Source organism: Eleutherodactylus coqui, chromosome 13 (genome assembly GCF_035609145.1).
Source record: "Eleutherodactylus coqui strain aEleCoq1 chromosome 13, aEleCoq1.hap1, whole genome shotgun sequence".
Taxonomy (NCBI): domain Eukaryota; kingdom Metazoa; phylum Chordata; class Amphibia; order Anura; family Eleutherodactylidae; genus Eleutherodactylus; species Eleutherodactylus coqui.
Window position 1 is genome coordinate 51,717,314 of NC_089849.1, and position 20,066 is coordinate 51,737,379.

The 20,066-nt window shown below is 43.3% G+C and overlaps 1 protein-coding gene across 7 annotated transcripts in view; it reads right to left on the minus strand.

Moving 5' to 3' along the window:
- The window catches only part of PTPRT (protein tyrosine phosphatase receptor type T), a 325,072-nt gene that overhangs the window by 36,644 nt on the left and 268,362 nt on the right, over positions 1-20,066 (minus strand). The gene's annotated exons all lie outside the window — the stretch shown is intronic.

Sequence of the window (20,066 nt, forward strand, 5' to 3'; positions counted from 1 at the left end):
CAGTAGCCAGCCCTGGTATCATTCACTTTGTTCCCACTGTCCCAGACCCACAGCCTGAAGCTTGGTTACAACCCTGATGCTCTTCAGCCTCTTCCATTGTCTCAGGCCCAATAAGGATCACAACATTAGGGCTTAAACACACGAGCATGTTTTTGTCCCGTTATGCGGCCGTGATAATTATGGCCGCATAACGGAACGAAACAAAACCATTGATTTCAATGGTTTCGTTTTCATTAGCGGTATTGTCGCCTCTTAATAGTATGGGCGATAAAACATAGGACATACCCTATCTTTTACACACATAGCTAAAACTACCATCTTCTCGCAATTTTTAAAAAAACTCCTATGCTTTGGTGCAGAGTTTGAAGGGCTGACGGAAAAAAAAGCAAACCTCATTTATGCGCAACTACACTCTGTACTAGCAAGGGTGAAACCACCCTTAGTCCGACACTCCGTCAGTAGGTGGATGAGCATGTACTCCTTCCCTTCCAACTCCACTGAACAGACTGAGTGGCTGAGTCGCTTTAAGCCAGTAATGTGGGAAGAGAGAGAAGGCGCTTTAAGCACCTAGATGAGGAGGCTCCACCCTCTATGACATCATCTGTGATGTCACCACCCAGAAGAACTGCCTCTATGTCTCCAGAATTCACTATCCCTCTCAGACTCACTGCATCACTCCTGTACAAGCTTGTCACACAGCACCTCGCTCATTGCATAGTGCTTGCTATCACATGACTGTACTTTGGAAGGAAACTACTCCGTTATACAGTTTTACCAATGCTCACCAATGTAGCATACATCTCACACTGTCAAGTTCCCTACTAGACATGAGCGAACTTTTGAGAAGTGAAGTTTGGCTTGTTCCTCAAATTTCAGTTCAAATCAATAATAATCCCATCTAGTGATGGGGATCCTTCTCCAGAGGCTCAGCCATTAGCAGTGTTGCCTTGCAGTGCTAGAGTCCAAGGTTCGAATTTGATACCATCTGTATGGAGTTTGCATGTTCGCCCTGCGTTTCATAATAATTACCTTTATTTAACTCCATGCAGATTTTGTCCTTGGTCAGATTTGAACAGTGTAAACCACTGAGCCACCATTCCTCCAAGTGGCCCAATTAGCATTCTTACCTTGCAGTGCTGGGGTCCTAGGTTCAAATCTGACCGAGGGCAACAGCTACATAGAGTTAAATAAAGGTGATTATTATGAAATACAGGGAGAACATGCAAACTCCATGCAGATGGTATCAAATTTGAACCTAGGACTCTAACGCAGCAAGGCAACACTGCTAATTGAGGAGCCACTGGAGAAGAATCACCACAACTAGCCAGGATTATTATTGGTTCAAACTGAAATTTGATGACCAAGCCAAACTTCACTTCTCAAAAGTTGGCTCATGTCTAGTAGGGAACTTGGCAGTGTGACATGTATGCTGCATGAGAATGCAAGGCCGTACTTGTATGGCATACATGCTACACTGTCATGTGAGCGCTGGTAAAACTGTATAAAGGAGTGGTTTCCTGCTAAAGTGCAATCATGATCGCAAGCACTACTGCAGATGAACTGTTTGAGGTTCGCCATGAATTGAACCTCTAGCAAAGTCGACCCCATATACTGACTGACGCTACAACTACCTGGCACCTCTGGCATAACTATAGAGGATGCAGAGGATGCAGTTGCACCCGGGCCCAGGAGCCTTAGGGGGCCCATAAGGCCTCCCTTCTCCATATAGGGAGCCCAGTACTATGAATAAAGCATTATAGTTGGGGGCCCTGCTACAGGTTTTGCATTGGGGCCCAGGAGCTTCAAGCTACGCCTCTGCCTGGCACTATATAGATTTGGACATGGCACTAGACTTCTGAGAACCAACCACTCCGCTACATAGCTATAGAATAACTATACACATTGATACCATCAGTCAATATATATACTCCTGACACCGATTTTACTTGCCGGGAGTAGCGTCCTCTAACTAGCTGTCCGTGTATAGATATATTGCATATTCCTTCAGTTCTTTGCCCTGCTCCTCTGGTATTTACGCCATTATTTTTTTAACCTAGCATTACCTGCTTCTTTGCTTTTCTCCCTCTTCTCTTTGATATAGCTTTTTTGTTGCCTTTTTGGTTTCAGCCTCGCTGGCTGCAGAGTGGTTAACAGGTGCTATAGACTAGCGGAGAGCACAAGGCCTCGCTGAACGTTTTGTGTTTATTGAAGCTGGATCTTTTATATAGGGATAGACAGGTAATGAGCGGTTAATTGGGAACAACGCTTTGATCAGAGGTCTATTTGCCTTTAAAGGATCCAGCATCCTAATAGCAGTTAATCTCCCAGCAGAGACGCCGTGAGCAGTAACAGCTCATTTCCATCCAACTTCAAAGCAGCCGAGGGGAAAACAGACAGCATTATCAAACAGCAGGGTCTTGGAGGGGGGCTTTTGTCAGCTCGTACTTTATAAATATGTCATTGGAATTTTCACATCTTCGACTTCTTTCTTTTTAGCTTTGCATCTTTGCATATTCTACACATTACTTTGGTTCCATCTGTAGCAAATAACCCTTGGTACCTTTTTAGAAGCTAGTCAAATACAGCCTTCCTGGTCATATTTAAATGGCCATACTTAAACCTGCTCAGTCAGTCGACAGCTGTTTCTCCCGACTTCTCCATAGACGTGCATATTCGGCCGAGCGTGCATGGGTTTTCCATGGGAAGAAAGCAGCTGCCACACAGCTGTAGCGGTGGCTTGTTTCCAGGGACAATAAAAGGATTGGTCACTGAGATTTAACATGCCAAATCCTTTTTCCCTCTGAAATCATCAGTTGGAAATAGTCAAGAGGTCCCCGTACATACAGAGTCAGTTATGTATCTTTAAGGGGCTATCCTAAAGGGTTACATTGTTACCATGTTGTGCCAAAAATTGTGACAAATTACCGTGTGCGCCAAATTTTTTTGCCAAGTTGCAACATATTAGGACAGAGAATGAGCAAAGGATGAATATGGATCAGTTGAAGCTCTCCCATAAAAGGGAGATATTCTGCTGCACCACTAGGAAAGCACAGGGACTGTATAAGCAAACAGAAGTGCTGCTTGTAGTGCTGCCACAAGAGATGCAACAGTCTGCAGAGTTGGAGCTACTACTGGAGAGAGATTGGATAGGGCAATGGGAGCCTGGATTTCTGGAGGTAAAAAGGCTATTTGGAGAGGGCATAAAGAGACTAGAGACTGCAACTAAGAGGGAAAAAGTAGCCATGTTACAGACACAAATCAATAGAGACAAGTAATTGTGACCTGGAATCTAGGAGCACTGTGCAGTACAGTCGCACTTCTGACTTGGGACAAGCCTGAGTCTGTAGCAATGGCGATTCTCAAATCATGGAACTGTAAGTGGGGCCGGCCTCAATAATAATGTAGGTGTGCACACCGTTAGAGACACAACTAGTAGACAACAAGCCGTGTTGTATAGGAGGATAGCAGAGCAAAGAATTTGGATTGCTTAGTGAAGTTTCACTGCTCGCTGTTATGGACTAAAATAGGATACAGGAGGCGGAGCTTTCATAATAGAGTTACTTTTAATCTGAGTTTGTATGCTGCATGTCCAATTTACTGTATCCCCATCAATCGAGTGTTCATCCTGTAAACTCAAACTGTGTGTCACATTACAAGAGGGGGGGGGGGGCATTTCTGTTCAATGGGTCTGATCTCTGTATAACATTATTGATGCCTGTATGAATCCATATTATGCATCAAGCATTATTGTTCCTAGGATTTAGTTAGCCATAACCAGCGTTGCTCCTTATATCATTACTCTCTATTCTTAAAGAAATATATATTTTTGAAACTCCTTCTGCTGCATCGTTTACTAAATCTGCATCCGGTACCACCAAATGCAACATATCCACTGCAAATTGTGGTTTGGCCGATTCATCTCTAATATTTATGGAGGCCTTTAGTTTCTGGTCCACTGCAGAGGTGGACAAGTACAGAAAAGGGGCCACCGTGCAGGATTAGGATTATGTGGGCTGCCACCTACATGAAGTGGTCATCATAGAGTTCCTCTCTGATGAATGAATCTCTAGCTAATCCTTCACTGATATAGCCATCTCTCCACTACATAGCAATCTATCAGCAATTGTAAGCGGAGTGACTTGTAATCGGGCAAAATGGAGACAATTTTTTTTTTCACGTTGGTAGGCCCCCCTTCCCTACAGGACCCTATTGCTGCTGCACAGCATATGTCTGGTCCTCCGTGAGGAAGATGTGCTGTGCACCATATAACAGGATAGCACTAAAATCTTCCCTTACAGCATATGAATAATGTAAAAAAAGCTGTGGTTTGAAATCTAATACTTGTAAAGTGTGTCCAATCAGATAAGGGGGATATTCTGAGTTATTTAGCATGTATGATGGCTTCAAATAGTTCTAAAATTATGCAAATCACTTTATCTGCGATTAGCTGGAGGCTGCAGCTATTTCAAAGAGATGTGAACGCATAAATCCTCAGTGGAATACAGCATGCATCTCAGCTGCCAAAGAAGATGTCAACAACAAAAAATGGCGTCTTAATCTTAGGAAGCCCACTAAAAAAAACAGATGGGATACTTAGCTGTTTGAACCCGGCCTTGCATAATGGCTCTAACTATGGACTGTTCTAACGGCTCTTCGGAACATAAGAGGAATGTGAAGCTCATTTGTGTTTCAGTATGCATTGTTCTAGTAAGTCATAAAAACTGTGTTTTTTTTTGTTTAAATGCCACTGCAATTTTTGACCCAAAGTCAGAAGTGTCAGGATATGATGCAGCAGAAGGAGTTACAAAACAATACAATATTTTTTATCAAACAAAGAACTAAAAGGGAAAAATGTTGTAACAACAAGTAGGCAGTTTAACTTGTAGTGCAGATTTCCCTAACACTAACTAAATCCTAGGATCAATAATACTGTAGGAACAGTACGAATAACAATAATGCAGAAAACAGTATCACTAATGCTGTGAAGAGATCCCTCCTGTTAAAGAAAAATATAAATCACACAGGCTGTACTTTAAGGGTTAACACTTTACTATCAGCAACACAGTCTACTTAAAACACAGTGTTCAAACCCAAGCCAGTATCTCCCTATCATATGAGCTTGCATCATTGTGGCGCTATCTCAGTCCATAACTTCAAGCAAGGCACTTTGTTAAACAGTCCAAGTGTAAAGCTTTCCTACATAACAGGCCTGTTGTTTAACTGGATGAGTTTCTAATGGTGAGCACACCTATTATCAGTTTGAGGCCAGCCTCACTTACAATAAGTCATATGGGAGTACTCACTTTGACCGACCCAGGTTAGTCCAAGGTCAGTAGTGTTCCTCTACTACAGTTTCTGTCTATTCTTGTTGTTGTCCCAAATGCTTGCTCCGGAAGCCTCTGGTTGCTCAGTTCAGTGGACCCAGGGAATTCTTCCAGCAGCGGCAGCTAGTCTGCAGACCATTGCATCTCCTGTGACTGCTCCCCAACAGCACCTCTTCTTGCCTCTCAGTCTCTCTTGTTCTGCACCTCATAAACAGTCTCTTACTCCTGGCGATCCAACAGCACCCCGCTCTAAGGGCGGACTCACATGGACGTATTTGTGTGCACAATACGCAGAGAATTGAACCCATTGATTTCAATGGTTTTTGTCACATCATGCGTTTTTGCGTGTGCAAAAAAGCAAGATGCTCTATCTTTGTTCTCCTTTTACTGGATATCCAGCACATCTGACACTTTTAGGCTGCACAGCCTTTTACATTACGGTGTGGGTGTGTCCCCTCTCGACGGTGCCAGGCAGTGCAAAAAGTATAGTAAAATGTGCTCAAATGTGCACAAAAAAGACTCATTTACAGCAGAAATACGTATTTGTGCTTACACAAGCATTTTGTGTGAAGCCGCCCTAAAACAGTCCATGCACTCTCCTGCTTGTGGCGCAGCAATCATTCCTTTCATATAGAATGCTCAGAGTTGTACTCTGGGAAAGGGTAAAAGGACAGAGCTTAACACTTCAGCACCCCACAACACTATAACTTGCTGTTTCTAGTCCTTCATGTGCATGAATTTTCCTATCATCCACCTGATTCTGCACAGCCCGCACTCTCCTCTCCGCTTTCCCCTGCCGTGTCATACGGGAAGCAGAGCTTAGCATGGCCGGGAGCTGCTATCATTTGGTAAAAGGGGAGTACCACTCTCCCCTCTTACAAAAGTTCTTCTATAATCCCTATTTATTTTGAATCTGCTTCTGACTTCAGCTCAAGAAACTGCGTCAAAAAATGCAGTGGAATTTTTCCAAAAAGTTCTGTGTGTAAAACCACCCTTAGTGTGATTATATTGTGCCACATGCGTCCTTACAGATCCAAGTAATATCCATGCAAAAAGCATTATCTTTTTTTTGAGTAGACTGACAATATTGGGATGGATATCATGATTTGAGGCTGAGGGTTTCCTTCTCTATAAAGAATTAGTAGAATGAACGTGATGCAAACCCTTAAAGGGAATCTATCAACTCGGACATGCTATCTCAGAGTATGGCCACATTGTTGGCAGCACATTATTGTCTAGAATGTCAGGGTACTCCTCCACGTTCCGGGTTCTTGACACTACAACTAACGGACTGAGACCATGCCACGTAAAACATCCCCAGATCATAACAGAACCTCTGTCGTGTTTAACTGTTGGCACATCATACTCAGGCAAAGGGCATTCCCTAGGCTCCTCCCCACCCAAGTACATCCATCTGATTTAAAGATAGAGTAGGGTAATTCATCACTCCATAGAACGTTCTTCCATTGCTCAACTGTCCACCGATGACCCTTCTTGCACCACTGTAGATGGGTCAATGCATCTTCTTTGAGTGAACTTGCCAGACATTTACAGGTTGAATGGAGGGAAATACCAGCAGAAGTGTATCAGATATTAGTAGAAAATATGCTGGAGAGTATCTGATGTCATTAGGGCCAAAGGAGACACCGCAAAGTATGAAAGTATGTAAATTAATACTACTTTTGATTCTTGCGTAGGTATCCAATTACTTTTGATAGGATAGTGTACATGTGCCCCAGTTATTTGCCGTATTCTATTTCACTGCTAGGCACTGAACATCAAAGAGATAGTAATCTAATAATGTTGGAAACTCACTGTAAAATTCATTTACATTATTTAAAAGTTTTTATAACTGCAACACTATAAAAGTTCTTCTCCTTGTCTTATTTACTCGAAGTTCTCATGAAGATCATCCACAGAGAATGGCTATTAGGGCACATAAGGATATAGCTTATGGTGTACAAATAGCTGTAGCAATAAAGTAATTGATGTTCCAAAACTGTCATTATGAAATATAGCTAAAATGTAAAACTATCCATCAAAACATGATACTCTAGACTGGGCTCCTTAGCAGCTCCTTGTTTATCAAATCAGGATATGTCAGCCATTCACTACTTTATTATTTACGCAAAGGTGTTGATTTGTTCTACAACCTCATCTTAAAGTATAGACTTCCTTCTTGATATCGGAAATAAGCTCCATAAATTCAGTCTGCCCCCATATTACCTTGACATAGCCCTTAGGCAAATGGTATGGGAGAGAGCCGGCAACTGAAATGATGTTCATTGTAAGAATGATCTGCTGAAACAATTCAAAGGCTCAAAGGTTGTTTCAAATCATTTTCTACAGGAACGGTTTGCCTTCAGTGCTGCCATGGTCACTTATTTAAACTTATTTCCATAGTCCGGACAACCATATATGACCAGAAGGTGGACCATTTTGCATATACAACCATTTCAGCTCAAAAGTGATAAAAGAATAAGGAAATAATGCTACAAAACATGATTTATACTTTGGACTTGCGTGTTAATACTATTGGATATTAATATTAATGTCTCTGGTTTAGCTAATATTCCTAGTTATGTGTCAAGGCTCTTTAACAGGTCGGATAAATATCTATAGCTGGTAGTAGAGAGACAGCTTCTTTCTTTGGAGACCTAATTTGCATATTTCTTCCCAGAGAGCATTGCATGAAAGACTCTCTACACTATCAGGATCTCTAAGGAGAACCAGTACCTTTTAAGACAGTGTTTCCCAACTGCAGTCCTCAAGGCACCCCAACAGGTCATGTTTTCAGGATTTCACAGTACTACATAGGTGATGTAATTATTGTTTGTGCCTCAGACATTGCCATAGGCTTTTTTTTACTATAGGATATCCTGAAAATATGACCTTGTTGTGGTGCCCTGAGGACTAGAGTTGGGAAACACTGTTTTAAGAAATACACATACTAAAGATGAGCGAGCACGCTCGGATAATGCAATTATTTGACCGAGCATCGCTCTTCTCGAGTAATTGCATTCTCGTCTAAGCAGGCTCGGGGAGGGGGGGGGGGCGGGGGTAGCGGGAGGGAGAAGGGGGGGGGGGGGAGAGTGAGAGAGATCCGCCCCCGCTCACCCTCACTGCCCCTCAAGCCTGCTTGGACAAGAATGCAGTTACTCGAGAAGAGCAATGCTCACTCATCTCTAACACATACATAAAATAGAAACCATTGTATACTTTGGGCCATAGTTATACAGCAAACAATAAATACTGCCCCAAATCTGTGTGTGGTGAAATCACTTTGCAGCTTATATCTAGCGATATTCCGTCATGGCTGTGGACAGGTAGCTTAAGTCTGTTGCTTCCCTATGCTCAATGATTAGCAATTCATCAATACTCAGAAGGATCAGATGATATGTGTTGCACATACATCCAGGGTCTGGACCAGCTCTTCCACAATCGCTGTCTCCACCAGACTCTGCCCCGACTCATATGCTCGACTCATATGCTCTACGTTGCCTAGTTGAAACCACCAAACAGTCTTTAGTCCTGTCATCATTGGATGCCTGCAAATACTCTGTGCCTAACCAATCGGTAAATCAGTTTATTTCCTGCCCACCAGCACGGGTTCAGCCCCATCGACAGACGATAATTGCTGCAGCCCTATAGTACAAACCAGATGAGACTCCCTTCTTCCTCTGTCAACAACTTAGCTGCCTTTGCACTTCTTGTTCCTTCAGCTCAACCCTGTTCTTCCATTCCCAACCCCTTGTATGGAGACAGGACCACCAAAAAACAACACAGCATTTAACATGGAACAATAACAACTTACACCTCTTCCCCCCTTTTCAAGATTCTACAAAATTGTGGCAAAAGGAAAGGGTTGGTGCAAAGAAAGCATTACGAAGTAGTTGAATCCCACCACTTCAGCACTAGTGGTGGCATCATTTCTACAAAACACCACCATTGCAGCCAATCATTGACCTCAGCGATACTCTTGACCTCAGCTACTACTGAAGCCAATGAGTTGCAGTGGTCAAGTATGGTTGATATGACATCACCACTGTAGCCCCATGAACAAAGACCAACAGAAAAGCGAGGGAAAGGGGCGGGGGCTGCAGCCAATCATTGACCTCAGCGCTACTCCTGACCTCAGCTACGACTAGAGTCAATAAGTTGCAGTGGTCAAATATGGTTGACATGACATCACCGCTGAAGCCCCATGAACAAAGACCAACAGAGAAGCGAGGAAAAGGGGCGGGGCCTGCAGCCAATCAATGACCTCAGCACTATTCATGACCTCAGCTACTGCAGGAGCCAATGAGTTGGAGTGGTCAAGTATAGTTGACATGACATCACCGCTGTAGCCCCATGAACAAAGACCAACAGAGAAGCAAATGAAAGAAGAGGAGGGGGGGGGGGGGCATTCAACTGATAAAAAAAACCATTTTGTTCTGTACCCTGCCTTAGCTCCAATATTATCAGCTCTTGCTAGCCCCTATAGCTGCAGTATTTTCAGCATTCACAGCAATAGTTTATCCAGTTTATTCCTTCTTACAGTTGCTTTCTGCATCTGCTTGTTGATTCTCCATGTTGCCTCCAATTCTCCTCATTTGTATAACCAATGTCGGGTTTATCAGCACCGCTCTACTGAAATTAGCGTTTTAGAATCTTAGAAATTCCCATTTATTTCCATTATTGATTTCTACTTATCTGCGTTCTTTTATTAGAGTAAACATTCCGTTTAGTACCGGTTCGTTGACACTTGAACTAATCTGCACTTGTTTTATTGAAAATCACATTAATCTGACCTACATTAATGGAACGGAGTCTTATCTGGGTCTCTCAGCTCCAATGTATTTGTTTTTTTGGCACTCGAATTTTAGGAAGAAAAATCTGTGCTGAGATTTGAACAGGGCCCCAGTAACAGTATAGTAATACCCAAGGTCCCTTAATAATGCATCGAGCGTCGTTTCCAACCCATTCTGCATGTCACATGATGGGAGCCACAAATGACTTTTAATAGGGACCTGGGCTTGTGGCATAAAACTATTTATTGCTTTCATGATTTCTGACACTGAAGCACAATGTCGCTGATCCTCTTGCCGCACTGGCCGCACAGAATCCATGACATATATTTAAGGCCTGGTAATAAAGATGTCTGCACGCTGTGTGAACGCCACAAACACAGCATAAGCAATCATGGTTTTCTAAGCCCGGTTTCCTTGACAACAAATAGAATTCGGGCAGCGAATAAATGCAGCTGAAGCCTCTGAATCGTCTCTGATTGTAAGCAAAGAAACGCGCGGTTTGTGCTGAAATTTCCCCCCCATTAATTCCCTCAATATCTCCAAATAGAAGCTCTGCTGAGAGCACCGACTGATACATATTTATAAAGTTATTCTGTAATGCTGGGTTACCGGGGGAAGAATGATGCAGAAAGAAGGAATGAAGGAGGATGATCAAGAGGAAAAAAAGGAATAGGGAAGAAGAGAGAGGAGGAAGACCGGTAAAAAGAGAAAGCGGGTGATAGCGAAGGCTGAGCTGTAGGGTGAGGTTAACGGTAAGGGAGGCTGCAAGGTGGGGAGGGGACCCGGGCGCACACAAAAGACCGAGTCTCAACTGTAAAAAGAAAGAGGCAAAAGGAAGGAAGTCTCTATGGGAAATTTAGGGATGGGTTGGTTACAATAGAGGAGCCGAACCTGACTATGTTTGAAGGCATCACATGTAGCAACAACAACACAAAGCAAAATTGAGATGAGGGAAGAAAACAAAGGAAGAAAAGAAAATAACATGACAGGCTTCTTGGAGACATTCAGGCAGAAAATAATTAGGAAGAGAGTTTTGCAGATGATATGCATTGTTTGGCGTAGACCCCATGAAGCGTAAGTAGGGTGGGTGGGTTACCTCCCTCTTTGCCGAGACTTGTGATATATTATAAAACAAATAAACCGTTTTTCGATAATGGATAAAAGTTCATTTTCATATTTTCCATTCTTCTCGCTGCTCTTATTTTTTTTTTTTGCTATTTTTTTGTTTTAAAGAGACATTGCTCAGTCAAGCATTTCGTGTTCTACAATGAAATCCAGACTCTGTTTGCATCTCCTAAGGCCTTGTTTTTTTCACCGGTATTATTTCTTGTGCGTTTACAACAGAGCGTCCTTTGAGAAATAGTGTTAATGCAAACACACAGGAAAATACGGCACAACTAGAACTCTTTGCCTTTGATATAACTCGACTGAAGAACGGTGGTGAGAGGAAGCACAACAGAAGTGGAATGGGGAATTGAAATTGGAGGTGTAGGAATGAATGCAGAAATAGAGATGTAATAAAGAGAAAAATCACAAACAATGGGGGTGAAGAGACTGAAGCCGAGATTGTACAATGAATCTCTAAGATTCCCTGCTATGCTATTAATGCAATATGCCCATTTCCATGGCGGTATAATATATACAGTATATGGCCCGGGTAGGTCACAAATTGGTGATGACGGCATGCTAATTCTTGACACATTGGATAGTTACTCTTGTTAATCGGACAGTCGTTCAGTGGTTAGCGTTAGACACTTTGATCTAATATATGCATACGGATGGCTTCTAATGTTTAATATTAATTCATACCAGAGTCTAATTTCATACATTTTAATTATACTTTTGTAGATTTTGTACATTTTGTGATTTTCAGATGTCAGCAAAGTCTTTGTTGCATCGTTTCTTGAACCGTAGAATGAGTTACACAGTTGACCCCTAGATGTAATCAGGCCTGATGTTTATTATGAAGATTATTAACTCTTGCACTATCTAATAGCAGATCTTTGGTGGTCTGGGTGTTGGGTTTGCTAAGGAAAGTTTTTATGCCACAAGACTATTAATATATTATGTCAACGTGGCGATAGGTCAAAGAAAGTACAGTAAGCTATGGTACTGTGCGAATGGCTATTTATTTACATTCATGTATGAAGAGGACAAATCTAGATGCTCAGGTTTATTGTATGTGCAAAAGAAACATTGTCAATGTAATTTTATATACATGGCAATGACCATTTTTCCCACAAGTTTTGAAGAAGCCCTTGACAGACATTCTATTAAATGTGCCAAAGTGGCCCTGTATATAGCCTTTGAACTCTGTAAGGCTCTTTTCACACTGCATTAATGGTTTTCATTAATCCGGTTGTTCAGTACTATTGTACCTTGTCACCACTGGAAGCTAGGGGTTTGATAGGGCTTGCATGGAGGAACGCCCCTGTCATGCCCCTAGCTCCTGATTGGCTGAATTCTTTTCTCTGTCCTCCCCCGTGGCCACCCCGCTGCCAGGCTCCCCTCTGCTATAGCAGTGAGATCAACATGACAGCGGCCACACTGTCCTCCCCCCTGCTGTAGCGGTGAGATGTGGCCGCTAAGGGCTACTCCGTTCCCTATCCGCCTCTTGGCAGTGGCGCCATTGACAGCTGCTGAAGGGAGAGGAGGCAGCGGAGCAGAGTAGCCGTCAGCGGCCACATCCCCTGAAAGTGCGGAGCTGAGGACAGTGCTGGCTGCAATGGCGTGGGCAGGGGAGAGGACGACAGTGCTGCCTTTGGTGGGGCGCCGATCTCTGTGTGCACAGCACTGTATTGATTTTTGCCTGCCCTGGAGAGTTAGGGGTTAGTTTTGCTGTTAGGCTTACATATTAACTCTACATGCTTCCATATTACACCTGTAACACCTGTAACATGAAAGAACGTAGAGCTAATAATGTAAGACTAACAGCAAAACTAACCCTAACCCTAAGGGCGCCCACCCACTGGCGTTTGCGATTTTCGTGCGTGAAAAACGCAGCGTTTTCGGCGGCATTTTTCGTGGCTTTTTCGCGGCATTTTCGCGGCATTTTGCGTTAATTTACATTGACATTCATGGGTGCATTAAGAGAAAAATAAGGACACATATGCAACTGACAGTTCCTATGTTAAAAATTGCAATGGACTGAAAAAAAAAACGCCAGTGGACAGGAGTACATTCAAAACTAATTGCTCTTGAGAAAAAACGCAAAACGCAAAGGAAAAAACATCGCCAGTGGGTGGGCGCCCTAAGCCTGCAGCCCAGCCAAAAATCACTACAGACACTGCTAGGACCTTCAAGGACCTTCAACAATTCAGCCAATTGGGAGCTAGGGCGTGACAGGGATGTTCCTCCATGCAAGCCCTCTCAAACCCCTAGCTTCTGGTGGTGACAAGGTACAACAGTACCCGGTTGTTCTATGTTACTATTGATGATCCATCCTCAAGATAGGTCATCAATAATTGATCACAGAGCTTTGTGTGGTGCAGAGTGTAAGTTCTCGCCTGCAACGTGAAGGTTGCAAGTTCAATCCCCGCTTGATTCAGGTAGATGGCCTTTCATCCTTCTGAGGTTGGTAAAATGAGAACTCAGCTTACAATAATAATTACCTAAAAGCGTTGTGGAATAAGTTGGCGCTATACAAATAACAAGATTTATTTATTTTTATCACAGGGAATCCCCGCTGACCAGCTGATTCCAGGCACTGTGGACATCTCTGGAAGCAGATAGCGCTGACAATATTGTAGCAGTCCAGTTTGGCTACTACAGGCATAGCTTCAATTGACTTCAAAGAGAGCTGTGCCTGTAGTACCAATCTGAGCTGCTGCAATACACACAGTGCTATCTGCTTTCAGCACTGTCTATAATGACAGCGGTGCCAGGAATCAGCTGATTGGAGAGGATCCTGAGAGGCAGGCCCCCTGCCAATCAACTATTGATGAACTATCCTGATGACAGTCTGGACAACCGCTTTAAATGTATGCACCCAAAAAAGTTCCTGACACATATGTTTGAAAGAGGCCTAACAGTGACATGCATCATCCATAAGATATATTGGTATCCCGTGAAAAAAACGCATCTGTTAAATGAATGCCATTATAGCCTATGGATGCTGGATATCACTGTTAGGCTAGGTTCACACTAGTGCTATAGTTTTCTTTGTTCAGCTTGTGCATGGACAACAAGGAAAATATGAGCGCTGTCCGGTATGAATGGTGCCTAATAGACATCATACACTATTATAGGGTGTGTTAGCTTACAGCATTTTCCCTGTCCCAACACTGAAGAATGCGCTATTAGGTCCCATACTTTGTGCGCCAGAAACCTCAGCACAGATGAGAATATAGCCTTAGGCACTGGTTTAACACTTCTGTCACCCATAGGCTATTATGTATCAGTTTAACGAATACGTCATAAAAAGCTATTGAAAAGTTCAATTGTTAAAAAGGATGCCTTTGATGGATGCCGTAAAGTGGCGTCTGTAACTTGTCGATTATTTTGCTATCTGCTATTATTTCCAGAAGTAATTGTATGCCAACTGCATTGAGAACAAAGAGCCCCTGTTTAGGAACCTTCTCGCCTTATATGTCAAACGGATCACAAAATACATAGCCTAAGCAGCCTTTAAAGAGACCCTTTGGTTTCGAGACAAAATTCTGTCCCAAAACAAGATGGGGAAGGGATTATATTACATTCAGTTGTTCTTCTCTGCCAACCCTCCGATCCGCCAGTTCTGGGCCCCATTTTTGATTGTTCAAAATGGCCACAGCAATTTTCTAACTACCTAATGCACATTGTGATTGGCCAGTGCTGATCATGTGAGCAGCTCTAGCAATCAAAGCAGACATAGTACATTGGTAATCTAACACTGCTAATGCATTGTGGGGAGTAGGAAGTCTAAGGAGTGCGGCGGCCATCTTGTATGGCTGAAAACAGGACGTGGAATCGCTCGATTGGAAGGACAACTGAAGCTTATATACCCCCCCTCTGGTCTTGGGACAGAATTGTGTCTTGAAATCGGAAGGGCGATTTAACTCTTTAAACAAACCTCATCCTTCAGCCTCTGTTTTCAGAGTGCAAAAAAATAGGGTTAAACGTTTCCATTTTGTCCTCAATGGTCTTTCAGAGGTTTTCGCTTTAATAGGGCGCTGCAATAGGGGTACGCGACTGTGAGTGGGAATTAACTGGAAGTGGGGTTTGTGGAGCAGCTGCACTGAAGATGGAGGCAAAGAGAAGTTTTCCTTAGTGATACTGCAAGGATGCAGCAAATTTGTCCTATGAACAAAGTCTATGGCAGTCAGTAGGGCCAATTTTAAGACCTGGCCCTCTCCTGAACCAGTGTGACTGGAATCAGGTCATGTGTCCCTGTTGTCTCAGATACTTTTGCGGGAGGGCAAGGGGACCATGACTTCACTCATGGAGATCAGTCTGGCACTATGTACTTTGAAGTCAAGACTGCTGCTTGCCCACCAAGCTGTCAACTAACCGGACAACCGGGAAAGCCCTGTGCCTGCCCCCAGAGCCTTCTCACGACATAATGGAGCATAAGCAGCGGTAGATATAGGGCAGTGGATTTTAAAACACAGGTAACTTTTTTGCATGTGAAACTCCTGGATGCGATAGCATCCAGGGGTTTTACCTTGTGCTCAATAGCGCCAGACCCCATTGAGAACATACAGTGAAGATTGCAATCCTCTGGCATACCTGTCACAGCTGTGGAACAGGAGCGCAATGTTCTCCCATTGAATTCAATGCAGCCGACGCTACAGCCAGCTCCATTGAAAGCAATGGGCTGCTGGCAAGCCCTGCAGTGATTTTCGGGGAAAGGCTTTAAATCTAAGCCCTTCCCTCAAAATTATCCCTAAAATGTGTAAAATATATATATATATATACTCACCTCTCTGCAGCTGCCGGGGCTCAGGTGCATCCAGCCGGGTCTTCTCCCTGCACTGCTCTGAAGTGCTTTCAGTAGGCGGGGATTAAAAGTCCCCACCTACTGAAAGGGCTGCCTCTGATTGGCTGACCACTGTGACCAATCAGAGGCAGCACTCAGCTATTGAATGACAGCTGAGAGCTGCCTCTGATTGGTCACAGTGCTCAGACAATCAGAGGCAGCCCTATAAACAGGCTGGGATTTTATATCCCTGCCTGCTGAAAGCACTTTAGAGCAGTGCAGGGAGAAGACCTGGCTGGATGCGCCTAAAACCCGGCAGCTGCAGAGAGGTGAGTATATGTATATATATTTTTTTATACATTTTAGGATGATTTTCAGGGAAGGGCTTATATTTAAAGCCCTTCCCCGAAAATCACTGCAGGGCTTGTAGTGCCGGCTCCATTGAATCCAATGGGAGAACATCGAGCTCCTCTGCCACAGCTGTGACATCTGTGGCAGAGGATTTCTTCATCTCTTAACAGCATTGTCCAGTGACAAGGGGACTCCCCGTGGAGATGAAGAAATCCTCTGCCAGAGCTGTCACAGCTGTAGCAGAGAAGCCTGATGTTCACAGTATGTCAATGGATCCGCCACTGCTGCTGCCGGCCCCATTGACCAAAGGTGAAACCCCTGGATGTCACAGCATTCAGGGGTTTCACATCCAAGGAATCCCCTGCTGCAGCTGTCATAGACACAGCCGGGGATAGCAGGCAGTGCTCTTTATGTGCACAAAATTGTGGCCAAGTGCGTTTTTTTTCAGTGTGGTGCCCGCTTTGGTCACGCCAATTATTGTAGGCATTCGTTTTTATGCACATATATTCGTACATAAAAACGCCTATCTGACTGAGCCCTCAGCAGTCAATGGACGCAATTTGCTGGTACACTTGGTGCCTTGTTTCCTCTACGTCACTTAGAGCAACTCTGACTTTAGATCCCTTTAACATTGATGGGCAATGACCATTGTCTCTTTGGTATACAGACAACTATCCAAAAAAATACATATTTTTCATCAAGTAAATTTTTCATTTTTTCTTGAAAAAAAAAATGCTATAATTTCTCTACAGATACAAAAGTCCTCATTAGATGTAAGCACTGGGCATATCAGACACATAACAAATATAGTATTATCTTTTATAATCTATTTAGGCTAAAATAAAAACACAATAAATAAAAAAATTAAAATGAGAAGAAACAAAGCGGATAAATTTAACATAGCACGGAGGGATTTAGTAAATGTATTTATAGTGCTTAACGGTGGAGTTTGAAAAGGGCATTGATCTATTAAAAGGACAGCCAGTGCTAAAGAGGGGAAGGCTTGGGGACATAACATAGTTTTTATCCTGTACAGTCTTTCGTAGGTTAATCTGTAGACTAAGCCTCTCTGCGACTGTTTTAATGGTTCCCTCCCTGGGGCAGATGCTAATCGCCCTCGATAGTCCTAATGGAGAAGAGATGGGCTCTTATTAAGCTGGATAGGGACAGTCTCCGCTTCCAGCTGTGTTACTGGCTTAATAATTACTGGGAGACCATAGAGCAAAATGCTTTTGGATATCAGAGAATAACTTCTGAATAGTAAATAAGGGGGGAAGCAAAATGGCACAGAAATAGCTACTACATGAGCAAACTATGGATAACAGTAAAGGGACAAGCTGCAGATCAATTGAAGCACTTAAAAGGGTTTTCACAATTTGGACATTTATGGGATATCCCAACGCTATGCCATAAATGTCTGACAGGTGAGGGTTCCACCTCTGGGATACCAATGTATAAAGAAAACAGGGATCCTATGACCCCTGTTTGTCCCCAAATGGGTGGCAAGTGAGGCCTCCAAATGCAAATAGATAGGGCAACACACATAGAACAGTACAGTATAGTATAGTATAGATGTGCAGGGATGTGGTTCCTTGGCCAGGTAGAACAGGAGTCACAAGACAATTATTCTCTTGATGTCTGAGACAGAAAATCGCCTGGAACATAATTGCTCTACATCAAAAAAGTTAGAGATTTTATTTTAGAAATGAACTAATTGCACAAAAACGATTTGAGGAGTCAATGGTGATTTGGAAATATATATGTCTAATATAAGCATCTACCAAACATTGCTGTCAAATCTGTCAAGACAACACGGAGACCACAATGACTAGACAGGACAGGTAGGTGGAATAAACACCTGGACAGTTTGGCACTATCCCTAATCTAAAAGTGTCTGAACCAGCCTAGCTAACAGAGCACCCATCCTGAAAAGGGCAACCCTGCAAGAGGAACCTGGGGCTTGCCTGAAACGTTTATAGATGGCAAGAGCAAGTTGGGTTGACCCAATAGGATAGATCCAAGAATGACCAGGAAACAAAGGACAGAAATTATATGAAAGGAGCACTGACACTGAATACACATAGCACCAAACACAGACCAGAACAACTCCCTCTTCTCACTACACAGAATGAGAATACCAAATATTATAACCAGCACCAGTGAAATTCCCCGGCTGGTTTAAAAACACCATTAAATACTTGATAGGCTGGATAACAGACAGACCAGCCAGCCTATCAAACAACTACACAGCCAAGGAGATGTTTCTTCCACAGCGATACAAACAAAGAGATTCTAGGCCTGTGCCTCCAGGCGCATCATGTGGTCCGGTGCTGACACAGTGACGTAATGCCAGACCCGCGTCAACTCCTTGGTTCAGAAAGCAACTATAACAGTTGCTTTCTGAACCAACATTCATGAAAATGTAAAACTAAAAATGTAAATAGTGTAATAATGTAAATTTGCTTTGGCTTATTTCCCATACCGCAGCACGTGCAGAAAGGAAAAACCTCATGGCAAATGTAGAAATACAACATAAAATATAAGTCACACCAATAACTAACAAATTAATAAAAAAATAAAGGCATTGTCCCATCTGAGACAACACCTTTGAAAATGTCGCCTCAGGGCAATCAGCTGATTCCTCTTTTGTAATTCCAGTGAACAGCTGATTTCGCCGGTGGAACGCATGCATGGTCAATTACAGGGCAAATCTAATATTACGTAATGATCATTCAAACAGATGGCCATGAGCGAGTATACTCGCTAAGGCACATTACTCGAGCGAGTAGTGCCTTAGCCGAGTATCTCCCCGCTCGTCTCTAAAGATTCGGGGGCCGGCAGGGGGCGGCGAGCGGCGAGGGAGGAACGGAGGGGAGATCTCTCTCTCTCTCCCTCTCTCCCCCCCTCTCACCGCCACAACTCACCTCTCACCCGTGACGGCAGCCGACAGACAAGCGGGAAGATACTCGGCTAAGGCACCACTCGCTCGAGTAATGTGCCTTAGCGAGTATACTCGCTCATCTCTACTCTCCATTCCAAATCATAGAGGGGGATCCATAGCAGGGAACCCTGCTCTAGCCGCGAATAGTGAAAGAATATTTGGAGCATTTATTTTTATGACCTATCCTTAGGATCAGTATTTGATCGGCGGGGTTCCGTCACTCGGGACCCCTGAAGATCATAGAATCATAGAATGGTAGAGTTGGAAGGGAGCTCCAGGGTCATCGGGTCCAACCCCCTGCTCACCTGATCTTAGCCCCAGCACTCACTGCAGTAAGCTGGATGTTGTCAGTTCCATCCGCATTGGGGTTGTTGCTTAAAGTGCTATAGAAGGTATGGTATAGCTCAATGGGATACTTTCTATAGAATTACCGAATCTGATCCCAATGTAGATGTTTGACTTCAATGCAGTGAGTGTGGGGGTGGGTGGCTAAGATCAGCTGATCTCAGCCAATCAACTACTGATGACCTATCCTGATGATAGGTCTTTATTACTGCAAGAGATTGAATGCCCAGAATACCCCTTTAACAGGGATTCTCTTCTGAAACAACCCCTATAAGCAGATCAAGACAAAATAAGATGCTTTGGTGCTCAAAGCAGAGATTGAAGAATACATCTCTCATAACATTTTCTAAGCCTAACCAATATTCATTAGAACACTATAAGTCAACAAGGGCTCAGTAAAATCCTTGAGGAACAGC